This window comes from Drosophila obscura, unplaced genomic scaffold (genome assembly GCF_018151105.1).
Source record: "Drosophila obscura isolate BZ-5 IFL unplaced genomic scaffold, ASM1815110v1 contig_186, whole genome shotgun sequence".
NCBI lineage: Eukaryota > Metazoa > Arthropoda > Insecta > Diptera > Drosophilidae > Drosophila > Drosophila obscura.
Window position 1 is genome coordinate 9,516,343 of NW_024542774.1, and position 19,071 is coordinate 9,535,413.

General features: G+C 47.5%; 1 protein-coding gene across 1 annotated transcript in view; it reads right to left on the bottom strand.

Moving 5' to 3' along the window:
• The window catches only part of LOC111079720 (Krueppel-like factor luna), a 121,335-nt gene that overhangs the window by 78,547 nt on the left and 23,717 nt on the right, over positions 1 to 19,071 (bottom strand). The gene's annotated exons all lie outside the window — the stretch shown is intronic.

The following is a 19,071-nucleotide window of genomic DNA, read 5'->3' on the forward strand; positions in this document are numbered from 1 at the left end:
TGACTAAGCAGAATGCTCATCCTCACATCAGATAAAAGATAAAGCTCTCGAGCATCTGCATACCGTAAACGTATAATGTGTGTCTCTCAGGGTAGAACTGCAGAAGGTACAGATCCGCCCCTTTATGGCTGCATATATTAATTGAGCTTTTACCAGACACACACAAAGTCTAGTGTAATCTCGGCTCTAAATCTGTTCCCCAGGCAGAGCAGAACCTATCTCCGCCGAATGGCAGTCATCAATTATCTGCTGCAGCACTCCTCGCTGTCACTCTGCCTCTGGCCTCGGGCCTCTGGCCCCTGCACTCCCTCCCACGCGTGTGAACTTCTCTGACTGCCAAATTAGCACATTTCCTGCTGCAGTGTGCAGTTTAGAGCGTTGCCAGATCGACCAACGGCTTTTTGTTTTATCTTTTATTACTTACTAATTAATGGCAGACAATTTGTTAATTAGGGGCACGCCCACGCCCACTGCCCCCGCAGCGGAGTTGGCTTGGGGCGGCATTGAAGCGTGCCAAAGCGGGCAATGCCGCCTGCACTGACAGACAGACTGACTGACGTAATGAATGACGTAGTGGCATCTCTAATTACCTGTAACGAGAGCAAGAAAAAGCGGACTTGAGAAAGTGCACAAGAACAAATCATTATTTACAGTGGTAAGGGGGGGACTGGGAGGGGGTGGTGAGAGGGAATGCTTTACGTATATACAGATGGGATGGGATAGTATTTGGAAAGTTTCTGGAAAGGTGAGAAATTTGCTGCTGCTGCATCCAAATGCAAATGGAATGTACACGGTAAGAGCATGCCCTCCCTGTCTCTCGTTCTTGATTGGGTTTGGATGCTGACGATGACTCAGCACTCATTGGGGCTGATCTGCACAGACCCCTTTTGCAGACCCCCCCCTTTTGGCCTAGACTGTTCTGGCGGTGTCCCTAAGTGCTGGGCGAAGTGCCAGCCAAAGTGAAAAGTGAAAAGGAACAAAACAGAAACGTAGACGAGGACGAGGACGAGAACGAGGACGAAGACGAGAACAGGGGACAGGGGACAGCAAATTGCATTCAGCTTGGAAATAACTTAATTTGAAATGAAACGTATTGAAAACCAAACCCATCGGAACGAAATTGGACCGAACTGAAGCGAACTGAACGCTGCGTTGCGTTGCCTGGAGTTCGGATGAGTTGCAGAGCTGAACTGCAGCTTGGGGAGGCGCCACCATAGGCAGGCACTGCGAGAAATTAAACACAGAACGCAACTAGGTCTAGGATCTTCGATCCACTGTGGCCCCATGGAGATCCCTCGAACAAAGCTCGGCCATATTTCGCACGCCATTTCGCACAGTGCACAGAGCTGCGGCTGTGCAAACACCAAGGCTCCCATCTAGCTCTTGATTATGTACCCTGGAGAGAGCTTCAGAGGGGGTGGAGCCGAGCGGTGTTTGGCCCTGGAGGCTGGGGGGGGCGGCTGGGAGGGGGCGGTGTGACATATTGATGAACTGCATCGTAGTAGTATCTGCGGTATTGCCGGCATCTTCAGCTGCTGCTGATAATGATGATGCTGGCAGTGGAAGAGGCGAGCCTGGTGGCATGGCTGATGCCAATGCCGATGCTGATGCCGATGCTGATGCAGCAGGGCAAACAACACACTGTGCAGCTGCCACACAGCATCCAGCACAACGCCAAAGCGAGTACAGTTCAAACAAATTGCTGGAGTTCCATAGACAGCAGAGTTCCTGGTCCTAGGCAAAGGGCACTGCCAGAGAGAGAGCGAGAGGTGGAGATGGAGGTGCGGCTGTAGGGCTGTGGAAAAAACTAATAGCTTCACTCTGGTCCCTGGCATTGACAGCTAAATGTGCGCGGCAAATGCAATTTGCAGTTTTGCGGCAAATGCCACCAGCCACCAGCAGCAGCAGCAGCAGCAATGGAAATTAAAGAATTGGAAAGGGATGAGGCAACTGTAACTGCAACTGCAACTGCAGCACAAACTGCAGCAGTAGCCACTGACAAAGCGCAGCACCTTCCAAGCAAATGGCAAAAGATAAACTCTTTAACGAGAGAGCTGCAGCTGCACCCCAAAAGTACAAGCATCTTTGTATCTTTGTAGCCGTTGCAGGCAACACGTGGCACCGCACACAAAATGCGGAAATATGCGATGAGAATGCAATGAAATAGAAAAATTAAGCAACTGTCAAATCCTATAACGCATAACGAGCCAAAGGGGGGGGAAGGAGGTTCGTATGTATGTATGTGTGTGTCTGTGTGTGGTATGTGTGGGGATCCTCCAGCAAGTGCTGCTCTGGCTATCTGGCGAAATTTAATAGCAGAAAGAGGAGACAGATAGAGAGGGCCAGGGCCAGGGGCTGGGGCAGGGGCAGAGTGTCTGTGTGCCTGCACTCTTCTGGTTAACTGGAGCAGTAAGCAGCCAAACAGCAAAGCCATAAAAAGCAGCAGCCAACACAACTGTTGACAGGAGGAGGACAGGGAACGGGGCTGGGGCTGGGGCTGGGGCAGGGAGTGGTTCTGGCCAGCAGATGACTATGGCAATCGGATAGCCATGGCTTTCGTTCTACCCTTTTGGCCAAGTGGATGTTATAACTTGGTAATTCGATTGGCGCAAAGTATTTCCACTCCAGACACAGGGAAAAAGAAAAAATGGGGGGGGGGAATGTTGGGAAAAACAGTGTAAAAGCTTCGCTGCTGTTTCATTCTCTGCCAGGCATCGTTCTGGTGTCTGCCAGTGTTGCCCCTGTTCGTTGCATAAGCGCATTTTACAGTACAGTTGTGCCACGGCTACAACAGGAACAACATCATCATCATCAGGCAGGCAGGCAGGCAGTCAGCAGCAGCATTATCAAAGGGCAACGACAAATCGTTTGGCAGCGCAGGGTCCAGCAGTCTCCAGTTCCACTCTCCCGGCTCCAGTTGTTGCGGTTGCAGAAGCATCATTGTTGTTGTTGTTTGTTGTTTGTTGCTGCTGCTGCTGCTTGAAGCAGTGTGGCATCATCAAGTTACGTTCTTGTCTCATTGCCGCGCTTATCGCGCCATGTTTTGTTGTAGCGCAAATCGATTTGACGCCGTCCCCTTGACTTGGGGTTCTATCCATCGACATTGCAACGCATTGGGGCAATGTCTTCACTCAAGTGTCAATTTGTTGTTGTTGTTGTTGTTTCTGTTGCTGTTGCTGCTTGCGCTGCTTATGCCGCTTCTCCCTGTTGCTCCGGCTCTCACGCAGTCTTGCATATTGATGCGGCAAACCCCACATTGCATGCCCCACTGCTCAATGTTAATAATCGCTGGCTGCAATCAACATTGCTGCTGCTGCTGCTGCTGCTGCTGCTGCTGCTGCTGGATCCCTGCTCTGGTTTATCCCTTTGCGAGCTCGCTCGTTCCGTCCTTCATTAATTCCCACAAATTAATTGTTTCTCGTGCATTTTTTGATGCCTGCGCCGAAGGGCCATTCATTTGTGGGATACCGGCTGCCCGGGCATCTCCATCTCTGTCTCCATCTCTCCCATCTCCGTCTACGGTTCTGCAGTCCAAGCAATGTTCTGGTCAAATTGAAAATCGTGCCATCCAGCAGGAGCCGCTGCAGCAGCAGCAGCAGGACAGAGCACGAAGCCGAAGTAAGTGGAGTCCCATCCACTAATGACAAATAATAATTGCTTGCAATTCCTTTAATTCCACTTGAGTATAATTACTGGGACTCCCAGTTCCATTCCCCCCCACCTCTGCTTGGGGGATTATTAATAAGTTCGCCATCGTATTGGTTTTCTCCAGTTATTCGATGGGAGATCGATATGATTTGCCCTGGCAAATGCACTGCCCGAACTAATGGAGAACTAATGGATTCCCATGCTTTACAGCAATCAGCAATCAAACATCTGTGTAAATCTTCAGCCAAGCCATCAAATAGTTGAAGCTTAAGAACTGTTTAAAATGTTGTTTAATAATTGGTTTCCTCATTGATTTTTGTTGTTTTATTTGTTTCTGCATTTTTTGTTTGTATTTTTTCCTTGCTATTTTTTTCTGTTTGTATTTTTTTTTCGTGTTTTCTTTTTTTTGCTGTATTTTTTTTGTGTATCATTTGATACAATGGAGGCAATGAATGGCTGAATGAATGCTTGGCTTGAATGAATGAGCAAGCATACAAATTAAATTATGCCACGCACTCCACTCCCTCTCCCCACAGCACCACTCAGCCACTCTTCTGTCTGCTCTCCCCCCAAAAGACAGCAGAGAGAGAGAGAGCTGAAGCTAATTGAATTTTTCTCACTGTGGCTGACAATTTTCATTATTATTAAATTTTCAACTGTAGCTCTGTATGTGTGTGCCTGTGTGTGTGTGTGTGTGTGCATTTTTACTAAATATAGTATAAAGTTTTTGCTTATTCAGGCGGAAATGAGATAATGAATGGGTCATCCAGCCAGCCAGCAGTTGAATTGAGTTCCATTTATGAGTAGTACACAGTTCCGACGCTGACCGACTGACACGGTGATGGGCACTGTCTCTGTCCCCCCTCGGACCGGCGAAAAGTGCGTTTCGTTTGCCAAAATAATTCTGCCTTTGTTTCAGTTTATTTAATGGACACAAATTGGAGGCGGCACGGCCACTGAGCTCATAACTTAATTAAATGAATCTAAAAAAAAAAACACTAACAAAAGCTACAGCAACAGCAACATGGGAGGGTGGAGAGGGGGGATGGTGTCAGCAAGCAACAAAAAGTACAGTTGACAGGACGGCGGCAGAGAGGCAGCAGAGAGGATGCGAAGCTCATGAGGCGGCAGAAAACTTGAAATAATTAAAAACCACAAGTGCTCTGGCTGAAAGGGGTCTTCGGTCTTCGGTGTTCGCTTCGGGCCAAGACAGTGCTCTGGGCGGCTCAGGGCTCCAGTCAGATGAGCAAACCACACGAACCGAACCACACGCTGCCACAAGAAAAAGGAGGCAGGAAGCAAGATAAGCAGCACATGAGAGCCAACAGTGGCGGCAAGAAGAGACCCAGGCTGCTCAAATGCTTGAGTTGAGGTGGGAAGTGGCATGGATTACAAAAGGGGTTAATCAACAAGAGAGGGTCGGGAGACGGGAGACGGGGAACGCTGCACGGTGCACCGGAGTAGAGCCGTACAGCATACAAGGAAAACTGTCGTGTTTATTTATGACAAGATGCTTCATCATAATCAGCGACTGACACTTGTAGAGGCTGCATTGAAAAAGGGCATCCGAACGTGGGCTGTGCGACAGGCAGTCAGGCAGGCAGGCAGGCAAATCCTGACTCCCAACTTCAGGCAACCGAGCACATTGCAGCACGTGCAACACCTTGGTGGAGAGTGAAGTGCCTTAATTGAAGTGATGCTCCGGCGACAAGCTGTGCGGCAGCCCCCATCCGAGGCAAGTAGACAATGCGCCTGGCTGTGGCACACATGCTGAGCGTGCCACAACCCCTTGGCCACCCCATTCAAACGCCTGCCCCTGCTGCTCATCTGCTTTAGCTCCAACCAACACCGAATTAATTAAGAAAGTAACTGAAAGCGAAGCCCAAGCCAAAGGGAAGCACAACATCTGCTCTTACACTGCACATAATCTCTGAAGAGAATGCCTGTAAATCTAAGGAAATATAACTTTAATCCACTCAAAAGGAAGGCTTAAATTCTTGAGAATATTCTACGAGCTATGGCTATAACTACATGTAGTTTTTAATTCCTATTCCCTTTCGTTTGTTCTTTCATCCCACTTCATTTTGGAACGCTTTCTCTCAGTGTACCCCCACTCCACCTTTTTCCATTGGCTGGGCCTAGGAATTAAGCAAAATTCTAGCCCCATCTTTGGATCCAAAAAACTTGTTTGCGTCCAAGTCGCAGCGCGACTCGACTCCGACTCCGACTCATCAGCATAACAATAAAGTTCTTTGAATTACGTTTATGGCTGGCTCGAAGAAACCCTTTTTAAATGCCTCTTTACATAATTTCCAGAGTAGCTGAAGTGGAAGTGGCCAAGAGTGGCCAGAGAGTCAAGTGGCGAAACGTGGCAACTACTTGGAGTCGCAGTAGTTCCAGTTCCAGACCTCCAGCAGACCTCCTCTCTCACTCTCTCATTTTGCAACATTCGCTAGATCTGACCAGATTGTGGCCCGGACCCCCGCCACTGCTATTGGGAAAGCACTTTAAATTGAAATTCTCTCAAATTGAATTTTTATGCCCCAAAAAGTATCTCGAGAGTACAGCAAAATAATCAATTCACGAATCCGCTGGTCGTGGCGGTGGGGGAGAGACATCAAGAACAATATTGGATCATAAAGAACACAAATAAATCACATCGTTCTCTGGGTATAACTGTTATGGAGCGAAACAGTCATAAAGACAAGTATTCTTTTGGGGCTGGGTGGGGGTGGTAGGGGGACAGCGACAGGGGCGCAATTCGGTGGCACACGACTCTGCTCTGCTCTGCTCTCCCTGGAGGGAGCTACGATTGATTCACATTTTTTGTTCGATTTCTTGCTTCAAGTGAAACATTTTCGCGCCTTTATGGATGAATAAATTTTTATTCATACAACTCACACACACTCACGCACTCCCACACACACACACACATACATATGCTGGCTGTTTCAATAAATTGAAGTAAATCAAGTCCCATTCGACACACACGCATGTGAGGACGAATATTCTGTGAGGAGTAGACAGAAAAAAATAAACGGGAAAATGCCAAAAGAAAAATCATCATCAAAATCACTGAGCATCAACAGTGGGTGGGTGCGCCGAGTGGCAGGAGTTGACAGGGGTTCGGTGGTTGCGTGGCAGCTATGTAAATGGTGCTAATTTTTCAAAGGAACTCCTCGTAATCCTTAAAGGAACTGAATTTTTCTTACGCTTTGCGCCCCCCCCACTTTTGCGCGAAACTAATATGCGTAAAATTAGACAGGGGGGTTGGGGGCTGAAAAAGTCACAAAGATATACAGAAAGAGCAGGAGAGGGAGAGGCAGGGGGAAATGGATTCCCAAAGTTCGAGACGAGAGTAAAAGCTAATTTTCAATGCAAAAATTCCATTTGCCCGGGGGCCATAACTTATAGAGAAAAACTCAAAGGATTATACTTTAAGCCACCTCCAACCAGGCATCCCCACCAACCCCACCCCAAGCACGCACGCACACACACACATTCACATACGAAAAGAGCTTAATCAACCCTCGCAGCACTGGCTGTGGCCTCTGTCATCATGCAAGCGGCGGCAAACGATTCCAAAGAAAAATGGGAGCCAAAGACAAAAAGTTCTGTGTGGGAGGGTGGGCTAGCAGGAAGAGGAGGAAAAAGACCAGGATACGAGGCGCAGGAAAATGAAAAAGACCAAAAACATGCCTTTTGACAGCTGCCGAAACTTTTGCATGACATTTATCACTGTCGCATAACAAATGAGCGACAGCGGCAGCGGCAGCGGGAGCAGCCCATGAGGGCAGGCAGCAACAAACATCGAAGAGTGATAAAGCCCAGCCAGCCATTGGCGGCAAAGTATTTTTTTTCTCGTTTGTGGCAAGCAGAGCAGAGATTAAGGAGTGTGGAACGAGGAAGGAGGAAGGAGTAGGGAAGCCGGGCCCACCTACACAGCAAAAGTGGTAGAAAGAAGTCAACCAGCGTCGAAGCAAGCAGACAAGCCCCAATGCCCGTACAAACATAAACTTAAAGTTATCCGGAGAGAGACGGAAGAAGGCAACAACGGCAGGGCAACACACAGCAGAACCTGAACCTCAGACGAGACTGAGGCTTAATCTGCAACACTCCTCCTGCTCCTGCTCCTGCTCCTCCACCTCTCTTTCACTCTCTTTCTTCTTCATGATACTACCCTTCATGGCTGCCTCTTAGCCATGACACATGAGTTGTCAATGCAATATAATAAATACGATTTTTGACTTTGTTAAAGCGCTGCCAAGGCGTGTCGTTGTCCCAGCTGTCGAGAGAGAGAGAGAGAGAGAGAGAACCAAGCAGGGAAGACACTTCCCTTTATCTACCCCTCTTCCGTCACCCTGCCACACCACTTGAGAGTGTATGTGTGGGGGGTGGTTGGGGAAAATGCGCATTAGGCCGCAGGCGGGTCTTGGGGTTTAGTCCGCATACAATAAAGGATAATATGCATAAAATGCTCAAGTTTATACGAGTGTACGCACCAGTTAAAATGTCATTTCGAGCTTATGCGTGTGTGTGTGTGTGTTTGTGTGAGGGGAAGAGGGGTAAACAGAAAATTGAAAGAAAAAAGAAAACGATAAGCGATATCAAGAGAGCCAAACGTGCATATGGATGCAGCGGAATGACGAAGCAGGAATGCTCTTTTTAATTGGGAATTATTATGGCAAAAAATAGGCAAATTAATATGCAATCCACTTAAATTTTAATTAAAGAAATAATTATTGAAAATAATAATAAATATTTATAAAATTTATGAAAAACTTTCCCACGCAATATTTGGACGGTAATTTCATTAGATGATTTATCGATGCTTGATCGATAATTAATTAGGTTTTTCACTGCGTTCCCGTTAAAGGCGAGATACCCTTCGGTGGGCACAAGCCGCCCTGCAAGGGGCCAGATGAACCAAGTACAGCCAGATGAGCATGTGACAGGCAACAATGTTGCCATTATTGATGTGTCTGCCGAGAGAGGGACAGAGCAGGGATAGGAGAGAGAGAGAGACTGGATATAGGAGACAGGAGTCTGGTGGCGGGGACCATAATGCGGTTTCCGAGACATGCAATATAAAATGGATTACCCAAGAAAGGAGGAGGGAAAAAGAGGAGAAGCCTGAGACTGAGACTGAGACAAGAGAGAGGGAGAGAGAGAGAGATACAAAACCTAAGCCAGAGATTGTCCATCATTATCTGTATCTCGCCCCGAGTTCCTGCTGCAATTTCCGTTTAATTATCGACTGCTGTCAACAGTAATCAGTGGTGCAGGAGGAGCGGAAGACACCGGATGAGTGTCATGCAACAAACAAAAAAACAAACAAAAAGTGTAAGAGAGAGAGAGAGAGAGAGAGAAACAGTGTGGTGCCATGCAATAGCCCAAAAAGCATGTTCCGTAAGCAAATCCATGCAGCAGTTGACCTGAGTTAACATCTACTTAAAGCAGACACTCACACAGATACGGGGATTTGTATGCTCATCCACATACATACACACACACACAGCCACAATCCACAGGCATCCATAGAACGAGAAGCTCTCGTTTCTCTCTGTCCGCTGAATGTCCGCTCTGTGTGTCCGTTGACGGTGCCATGCCAAACGACCCCATTAGGTGATAGACAAAATCGTAATCCCAAAGCAAATCAGTTGCTGTTGCTGTCTCTGTTTCTGGCTCTTTCGTTTGGCTGCTGCAATCGAATGCAAAAAGCAAAAGCTGACAGCCAGCCGGGGCCATAAAAAGCAGCACAGACGCTACAGGAAAGGACAGAGGAAGCAGATAGTCCAAAATAGAGTTCAACTTCGATAGATGGCGGAGGAGGGGGGCGACTGACTCCAAAGTGGACACTGAGAGAAAAGAAAAACAACCCACAGAGAACATTTTGCAATAATTCGCAGACTATTTTCTTGATGTCAGAGCTCTTTTTTCTCTCAGTGTGTGGTCAAACGGCAACTACGAATGTTGCCATATGCACTGCACACACGCACACTCACACTCGCACTCACACACGTGCCTGGGTAAAGCACTCTCGGCCAGTGCCACTTGGCAACCGAACTTCATGCCCCCCATGCCCGCTCAGTCGAATGTCAAATGCAAAACACGGACTCGGCATATCACCCCGGAACGAGGAGTTCACAGCACTCCCGCCACACTGCGATTCAGAGAAGGGGCCAGGGCAGGCCAGCATGTCATAACCCGGCTAAGGCGCTGCCACAGACAAAGCCACGAGACAGAGTCGCAAGGCAAGCCACCAAAACTGGCAGAACGTCAACAGTTCTCGGTTGCTCGGCCCTGTTCTGGTCGCGAATAGTTTTGCCATATTTATGGCTTACTCGAAGCGGGCCAGGCCAGGCCGAGTCTGCAGCTCCGTCCCCGTGCCCGTTCCCGTCCCGGACCATATTTGGCATCATTAAGCGGCTGCCGTTGCTGCCACTGCTGCTATCGAAGCTTCTGCAGAGGCAGAGGGCGTAAAATGAGCAATTTTTTGATTGGTAATTGAGAATAGAGTCCCGAGGCAGGGGCAGAGGCAGAGGCTGGGAGATCATTGAACTGTCCCTAGGCCTCCGGGGCGAGACCCAAGACACATGCAATTGCCTTGACTGACCTTGATATAGACCACGCCACGCCACCCCTCCCCACTACCACTCGTACAACAAGTGTTTGCCATGGCATTCAGTTGCAGATACAGATACAGCTACAGCTATAGATGGGAAGATACTGACACAGCACACTCAGCCACAGATACAGAGACAGATTCAGATATAGATGGGGGAGATACACTCAACAGAGAGATGCAAGAGAGATACATGAGTGCCAAAGATACACAGAGCCATGACGATGACTTGTATTTTACACAAATTGACATTTGAAATGACAGATTCATTTGGTGTCTGTGGCTCTATGGCTCTGTGATTCTGTATTCTGTGTGCTGTGTGTCTCTGCTCTGCGCTTGATGGCATAATGCGGAAGTGCGTGTCGCTGGCCACCAGCAGGCACTCGTCTAACTTTATCTATGGATCCGCAGCTCTGTATCACTGCATCTCTGTATCTCTCGGACGTTTCGCTTTTGCTCATCAATGCACAATTATTTATTTATACAACATGTCGAACTGCCGTCTCACTGTCTGTTGTTGCTGTTGTTGAATGCCACGGACAGAGACCCCAAACCCCAAATCACGAAACTATATACATATACAACGCCCACACCTCGATGTTCCAACACCTCCGACGCTCATCTTCTTGTCCCTCTCTCTCTCTCTTGCCACATTGCGTGGCAGTACCTCAAACACTTTGCTTTGCTTTGCTTTACGCTTCGCTTCATTAAATTAAACTTGTATGAGAATTGTTTCTGTGGCTGTAGCTGTTGCTGCCCCTCATTGTTGCTGTAGCTGTAGCTGTTGCTCTTTCGGCCTTTTCACATTTCATTGCCACAGCACAGTCGTTCGCGTTCGCGTTCCCGGGCTCTGCCTCTGCCGCTGCTGGCATTTTGGCTTTTGCCAATCAGTAATTCTACTTTGTATGACGCCACTCCCCCCTCTCGTTTTGTATGTGCGCTTCTTTTGTACTCGTATTCAGCATTTGATGCCCCATGCGAGCGATTTCCGCTGCGGCACAAGCAGCGTCAGCAGCACCACAAACGGTGGCAGTCACACACACCCCCCCCGACCCGCCAGCCACATCCCTCACCATCCCCAAAAACCAAACGGAACCCAAACATTGCGCATTGCGTTGATATCTTAAATGACACTCACTGCCAAATAAAGATTGACGTCAAATTCATTATATCTCGCATTCGACTAGGGACTGGTCGGCTGTTTTGTGTGTTTGTATTTTGTTCGAGTGGATCTGGAAGGGGGGGTGGTGGGAATGGGATATTGGATGTTGGATTTTGGGGAGCGCAAAAGTGTCAAGTGCAGGCATAGCATAGATGCACAGATATTTATAGCCAGAGAATGGGATATATATATATATATAAAGCACCGACAAGGGTATATTCTTCTATCCTGATAATTGAGTCATTCAATGCAAAATATTTTCCATCGATTTATTATTGACTGCAGAGAGTTTTCATTTGAGACAAGCATAATGGAATATTTAGAGAATAGTTTCAGATTTAATATACCCACGGAAATCAATTTTAATATCGATCCCATATCACTTAACGGATAATTTGCAATATCCAGCCATTAATTGCACAATTTTTTTGCACTACTCCTCCGCGACTTTGCTTGATGTGGAGAGAACCTACCCAATAAGGCCATGCATCATGAATACCGAAGCACAATCTCCGGCTGCACTCGCTCCATATACGCTGTCATGAGGGGGCACACAGAGGGGGCACGGTGCATGGTGCACGGTGCACGGTGCATGGTGCTGTTGCTATTTTTAATTCAATTAAATGTCATTTGCGCCACTCAACTTTAAATTTTAACTGCAGCATAATTTGCCCAGGCGACAGGCAGAAAGGCGGCAACAAAAGGGAGTCGAGCGATGAGCAGGAGGCGGTGGAGGAAGAGAAGCGAGTGCGTTGCATGTGCGGCACGCGTGGGCAGGATGCAGGATGCAGAGACAACACGACAACGATGCATGTGACGCCAACGCGAGAGCTGCCAAAAGCGCAGGACAGGACAGGCCCAGTCCCAGTCCCAGACCCAGGCGCAGGCAATGGAGCATGGGGGCATGCGACATGGGAGTACCGTGCAACAGGGAATCAGGCAACAACAGATATGAGGCACAGACAGAGCGAGAGCGAGGGAGAGCGAGAGAGAATGAGAGGCAGTTAATCTGGCGATAATGACGGCACATAAACACCAACAACCCAGCGAAAACGCTGATGATGATGATGACGATGATGACGACGCTCGAAAAATAAAATGAAAGACTAAACTGGGTTTTTCGTCTACATCTTTTAGGTGTGGGAAGTGTTCCTCTTCAGTTCGGGCCAAATTGCATGTAATGTGCGACACAGTTAGAGGCAACATCCACCGTAGCAACGAGAGCCATCGCCCTCGCTCTCGCCCTAACACTCGCATTCGCATTGCCATCGAAGCATGCACTTTTCAGTGCTCAACATTTTCCAGCGAGCAATTTTCCCAGTGCCAGCTTTCACTCAACACAAATTAAAATGTAATCAATTTGGAAGAGAAGTGGCAGCAGCAGCGGCAGCAGCAGCAGCAGCAGCTTCGTTCAAGTGACATAATTCTCGCGCTGTCTCCTCCAGTGCCTCCCCTGGAGCTTGTGTCGCTGCTGCTTCTTCACTCAAAAGTACCAGTGCCAGCGCCAGTGCCCCATCTTGTGTCGCTGCTTCTGCTGTGGATATTAAACACTTTGTCATTTATGTGTCAAAATCATGTCAGCGTGAAATGGCGACACCAGACCAGGGCTCTGCACAGAGAAAAAAAGAAGCGATCCAAGGAACAGAAGCGACAGCAACAGCCCCACAAAAGCCCAGCAAAATTGTCAAGTGTAATAGAAATCAAGTGAGTGAACCAGCAACTGAGTGAGCAACTGACAAACTGACAAGCTGGAAAACTCGGGTAAAACTCGACGCGGGAAAACTGTGGAGGGCGAGGAGGAGGATGAGGCACGCAGTCAATGACGCACGCATCGCATCGGAATGGCAAGATTTATGGGGGGGGGGCGGGCGGTTGGGCGAGTGCGAGAGTCCCTTTAAGTGGCGTACTCGCGCGGGCCTAATGCGCCTCGACATATTTGGGGCGTGGCATATACAACATTGCCATGCAACAACATGGCACCTGTCAGGCTGCTGGCGCATTGACAACTTGACGAAGCTGACAACAACAAAGCGCTGATTGGAGGCAGCAACAGCAATCGCCATAGAAAAGAAGTGGCAAGAGAGAAAAAAAAGTTAAACTGATTTTCGCTCCAGTTTCCATATGGCACAGCTAAGTGCCACCCCCATGCCCCTGCCACTGCCACTGCCACTGCCACAGCAAAAGGCATTGACCAACTTACCTTAATTGAATCCAAGTTCTTATCGCTAGCCAAAGTTTCGTTTAGTTTGTTTTTTTGTTGTTCTTTTATAAACAATATCTTATCGTGCCAGCCGGCTCTAGTGCAAACTTTGTGTGTCAGCAGCCGCGGGCATTTTGTGGGCAAACAAACACAGAACGGAACGCAGAACTTGGCTAATATCAATTAATTAAAAGCGAAAGTGCTTGACAACCGAATGAAATGCATACTTTTCGATGGGATGACAGCATTAAATATTTAAGAGCAAAACGGGTCGCGCAGCGCTCGAGTTTCCTTACACATTTATGATGGGGAATTTCTTGTTGTGCCTCATTTGAAATGCAACCAAAAATTGATGCCGCATTCAGTAATGGGTGCGGCAGCAGACAACCGCACTCACAGAATATTCATTTAATCAAGTGGCGGGCCTCTGCCTGCCAAAAGCGGCCCAAAAGCGTCTTAGGACACCCAGGCTCCCTGTCACGTCAAATGAGGGGGGAATTTTATGGTGCAGCAACAGCAAAAGCAGCAGTAGGACATGTCTGGGGGGCGGAGGGCCATAAAAGCGGGCTGGTGGCAATGCTTTTAATCGTCATTCAGTTGCGGTGGCACTGGTGGCAGCCTGTTAACGTTCAACGGTGCGTATGCGCAATTTTCTGCCATTTTTATTGCTGATGAACATCATCATCGGAGACACACCGCCCACCCCACCCACCCACACACACACACACGTATTCCAATGTCAATCATCATTTGCAAAAATTTATTATTATAATAATAAATGTTTTTTCTTTTTTTTTTTTTGATATGCCCTCCCCCTTGCCACTTCCTCTTCTTCGCCAGTACAAAAGAAAATGATGTGTGTGTTTTCTTTCAAGTAGTTAACACCGAGAATTTCGTAAGAAAAAATTGCATTAATTGCTGTTGCTCTTGTTGCATGGCTGAAAGACTTAAGTGGGGCCTTAATGCGGGACAAAAGTTTTGTTTTTTCAGAGCCCGCATATGTCAGAGGGATGACAGACTGGCAGTAAAAACAACTTAACTTGGCTTGTCAGCCCCCAAAAACCAAGGCCCAGAACCATTCATTCCCACAAGTGCATGAGCAGCAGGAGGAGGAGGAGGAGAAGGCGGAGGAGGCGGAGCCATTGTTAAGCTGTTAATGAAAAGTCAACTTGATTTTCATGCCAGAACAGGCCGTTCCGTTGGCTTGTCCAAAAAGCAAGGGGGGGCGACACAACCCTCTATATGTGTCGTCTGTGTGTGTGTGTGTGTGTGGCATGCAAAGCCAGCCGATGGCATGCAGCAAGATGGCAAGAAAGAAAAGCACGAGCAACTGAAAAAACTTTCACTCTATCATTAAGCCTGACAGGAGGGAACTTTTTCCAGAGGATCCGTCCAAAGGCTGTTCTCCTTCGTGGGCTCCTGCCTCATGTGTGTGTGGTGTGTGTGGCCAGCTTGTTCCAGGACTATATTGAAACATAAATAGAATTATAAATACTCTACGGGCGCATCTTCTGCTCACATCCTTCCCTCTGAAAATCAGTTAAAGTTATTGCATGTCGTCGCAGCTCGACATAGACAAATGTTGCTCTTGTCGCAAGCGAAGGAGGCAAACACCACACCACACACCTCACATCCCACATCCCACAGCCACTTCCCCCCTCCCGTTCTCATCAACTAGCTGTCTTCATGTGCCTGTTGCCAACTTGACGAAAATTGAATTTCGAAACATGCTGGCAAAAGGAAAATGTATAAAAAAGAAAGCAAAGGAAAAAAAAAAAAGAAGGCAAGAACAAACAGCCAAAAAAGGCAGGCAAGCCAAAATGAAACGAAACAAAACGCTGGTGGGGCGAATAGAGCAACATTTTCCAGCAGCAGCAGCAACAGGAATACCAGGATCCAGGACAATGACAGCGAAAAGCCGGAAAATGCAACAAAAGCAACAAAAAAGCAATGGCACCAACAAAATGGCGGCTGTTAAAATGTGAAAAACGCTTCGAAAACTGTTTGAACAACAAGAAGCAGATGATCAGAATTGCGCGGCAGAAGGGGGAACATCAACAGGAGCTACAACAACACGAATACGTGCAACAGCAACGGTATTTAGGCTGCTCTAACGCCACGCGTTTTCCACCGACGCTGTGTCGCTTTGGCCTGAGATTGGCAACAAAACATTCCATCAGCTTAATTCTCATATGTCGCTGTATAAAAGCTGTATAAATATCATCGGTGGGAAAAGCGACGTGCAGCAGCATCACTATGCGGTGCGTGGCGTGGCATGTGTGTGTGTGTTGGAGTCTCGCTAAGTGCCTTTGCTCCTCCATCTTCCATCTCTGACTTTGTGAGCTACCCCCTACCTACCGCACACACAAACACACTCCCCACCCCGTTGATGGTCCTTGTTTGCCTGTTATGTTTTTTAGCGTTACGTAAATTGCGTAAATTGTGTGCATTTTATTACGCTACACTTCATGCTGTCACGCCTGCCCCTCCCCCACCCACTCCACCACACACATTCCACCACCCAATGCTATATCAACTCTTTTCTCTTGCTTTTTTGGCAACATTTCTTTTGGGCATGTGGATGTTGCTGTTGCTGTTGTTGCTATTGGAGCTGTCATCACGGAGAAAATGTCTTCGTCACTTTTATTAGGTGAGAACTGCTGATGTCGGTTTTGCTGTAGGTTGGTTTTTCGCATGAGAATTTTTTGGCGAAACACAAGTAATTCCAAATAAATTATTTGGATGCTGGCTTTGTAAGTGCTGGCAAAACTCTAACTCATCGGATATCTATTGTTAGTTTAGTTACAAAAAATGCTCTAATAATGTCGCTGGAATTTTTAGACAATTTTAGGCGAAATTGTTGGTGATGGTTTCGTAAATGGTGATGTTAAAATGCCTTCTGTAAATTCAATTTGTAAAGAAGCAGCTGTTTCTATTCGTATTATATCGGTGGGCACGTTTTCCAAATGGAGCTAATATAAATTTATTGTCTCACGATTACTCATAGGGCCGGCGGCCCCTGTCCCTTTCTTACCTACCCTTAATAACATACTCAGTTTTTGCTTTGGCTAATTGTTACGCCTGACAGCATCGCGTGACCAAAACCGAACGCTAAACGACGGAGACACAAGGCCCCAAGGGGCAGCCAAGAAGAGAAAACGACACGAAAACGAAAACCAAAATTAAATCGCAGGGCGCCAGCGAAATTCCACGCGACGCGACGCTACCCGACGCGATGTGACGTTCAAGTTCATTGCCATTTAGGCCAAAAATTGGCGTACGCGGAACTTGTCTTTTGACCAACAAACAAACAAACAAAAATAAAAAAAAATACAGAAATAAAAAAAAACCGAAATAACAAAACAGAAATAATCGTAGGCAGAAGCAGCCGTGTAAGCAGTGGCAGCAGTGGCAGCAGTGGGAGCAGCACAAACCAAATGAAATGCGGAGAGGCAGGCAGAGGCGGCAACAGAAGAAACACGGCTATTTTTGGGTGCGCACGTAGCAGTGGCAACAGCGGCAATTGCTGATGAAAATTGAGGCATTAAATTGCACACGATCGCGGCTTGAGGAGGGGTAGGACGGTGCGATGGTGCACACGGATCAAGGGAGAGAGAACTAGCCCGTGGCATATGCGGGGCACGTTCCCGTCTTGATAAATGCGAAAGGCATTTAACGCATTTTGTTGCAATTAATTTTGTGCCGTTTGCCGTTCCTCTCCTGTGCGTGTTTGAGGGAGTGTGAGGATTTTTGGTTGCCTGCCAAATGAAAGCCGAGAAAATGTTGATAGTAGCAATGGAAAATCCCGCATGTGAATCAAAACGATTTCATAAACTACAAACCCAGTGAACAACAACATTATGGGGCATAAGGAAAAACTGCACTTCCATCTCCTGTGCGGTGGCGACAATGACACGTGTACGACAAGAGCAACAGCAGCAGCAACAGCAGCAGCAACAGCAGCAGAAGTCAATGGGGAAAATGCACTCCAAAATGCAGTTGGAAATGCATTTAACATGGTCTCCATTCTGCCCCACGGGAGTACGGCTATGAGGGATGTTGCTTTTGATTTATTTGCATGACAAACGGGTTAATTACAGCATGTTGCGGCGGCACTGCAGCCAGCAGACAGCAGCAGCAGCTAACAAAAACAGGATTTTTTTTTGTACGTTTGTTTTATAGGCACACAATTGTTGCATGCTGCTCGCTGGCTGTCCGATGATGCAACACCAGTAAAACACACACACAAACATCGCTTTGTGGGCGTTTGAGATGGCGCCAGCAGACGCAAAACGAAATGAGAAGTACGAGGCATGCGGCATGCGGCATGAGGCATGTAAAATGGTAACGTCAATTGACAAGCTTGTCCCTGTGCGACGTTATGGCATCATAACGATCCACAACACACCCCTCCTTCGTATTTTTTTTTTGACCAGGAGATGCAACGTCATTTATAACCCACACACACACACTGCAGCACCACCTCTGATGCGAGCCACCCCCTCTTAATCGCCATTCCACTTTCCCCTTTGCATTGAGCCAAGTTCCTTTGTTATTTGATTGAGCTGGAGGACGGGTGGGACCGGGTACCGGGTCGCCCATAATGGAATTTTTATTTATTAAATGTGAGTCTCGCTGTCTGTCTCTCTGTCGTTGTCTGTCCGTTGTGTAATTTATCACAGGGCCAGGTCCCTGTCCAGAAGAGGGAATTTTCCGGGGGATTTAATGCACTGACAATGCCTGAGAAATGGCAGCAGAGAGAGACAGAGACGAGGGAGAGTGAGAGTGAGAGAGTGTATAATCGAATGGGAATTGGAGTGTGGCAATGCATAACGCATTAACAAACGGCTTTCGGCTGCACATTGGCTTTTGCGATTAACACGCATGGATACGTGAGTATCGCCGTATCCTTCTGGCCAGGCCTTAAACGCATCGTAACAAATTGTTGAATGCATTTTTAAATATAATTTTTTTAGTTGGTTTTCCCAGCCATGGCTGCCTTTTATCGGCATTATAATACATAACGAGTAAATGCCACAAATTGTTTAATGCGTTCGTATGGTTCTCAACCCTCAGCTCTCTCAGCTCTGAGCTCTGAGCTCTCTGCTCCCTCCCCTTTGCCGTGCCATGAACGATTTATGCAAATGCAACCAATGCACTTAGCGCCGTTAAATAAACAAAAGCATTATCAGCCACCAGGCAGAGAGGCAGAGCTCCAACACAGCGGCATATACGAGTATGTATGTATGTACATATAACGCAGATGCAGCTCCAAACCAGAAGGCAGCAGCAGCAGCAGCAGCAGCAGCATCAACCCAGAGCCAACAGCGGCCGAGTGGCAGTGGCACACACAGAATCACTGAATGCTGAATGCATTCTGAACGCAGCATGCAGAAATGCAAGACAATGCATTAAATTCCCTCCGTTTTGCCAAAT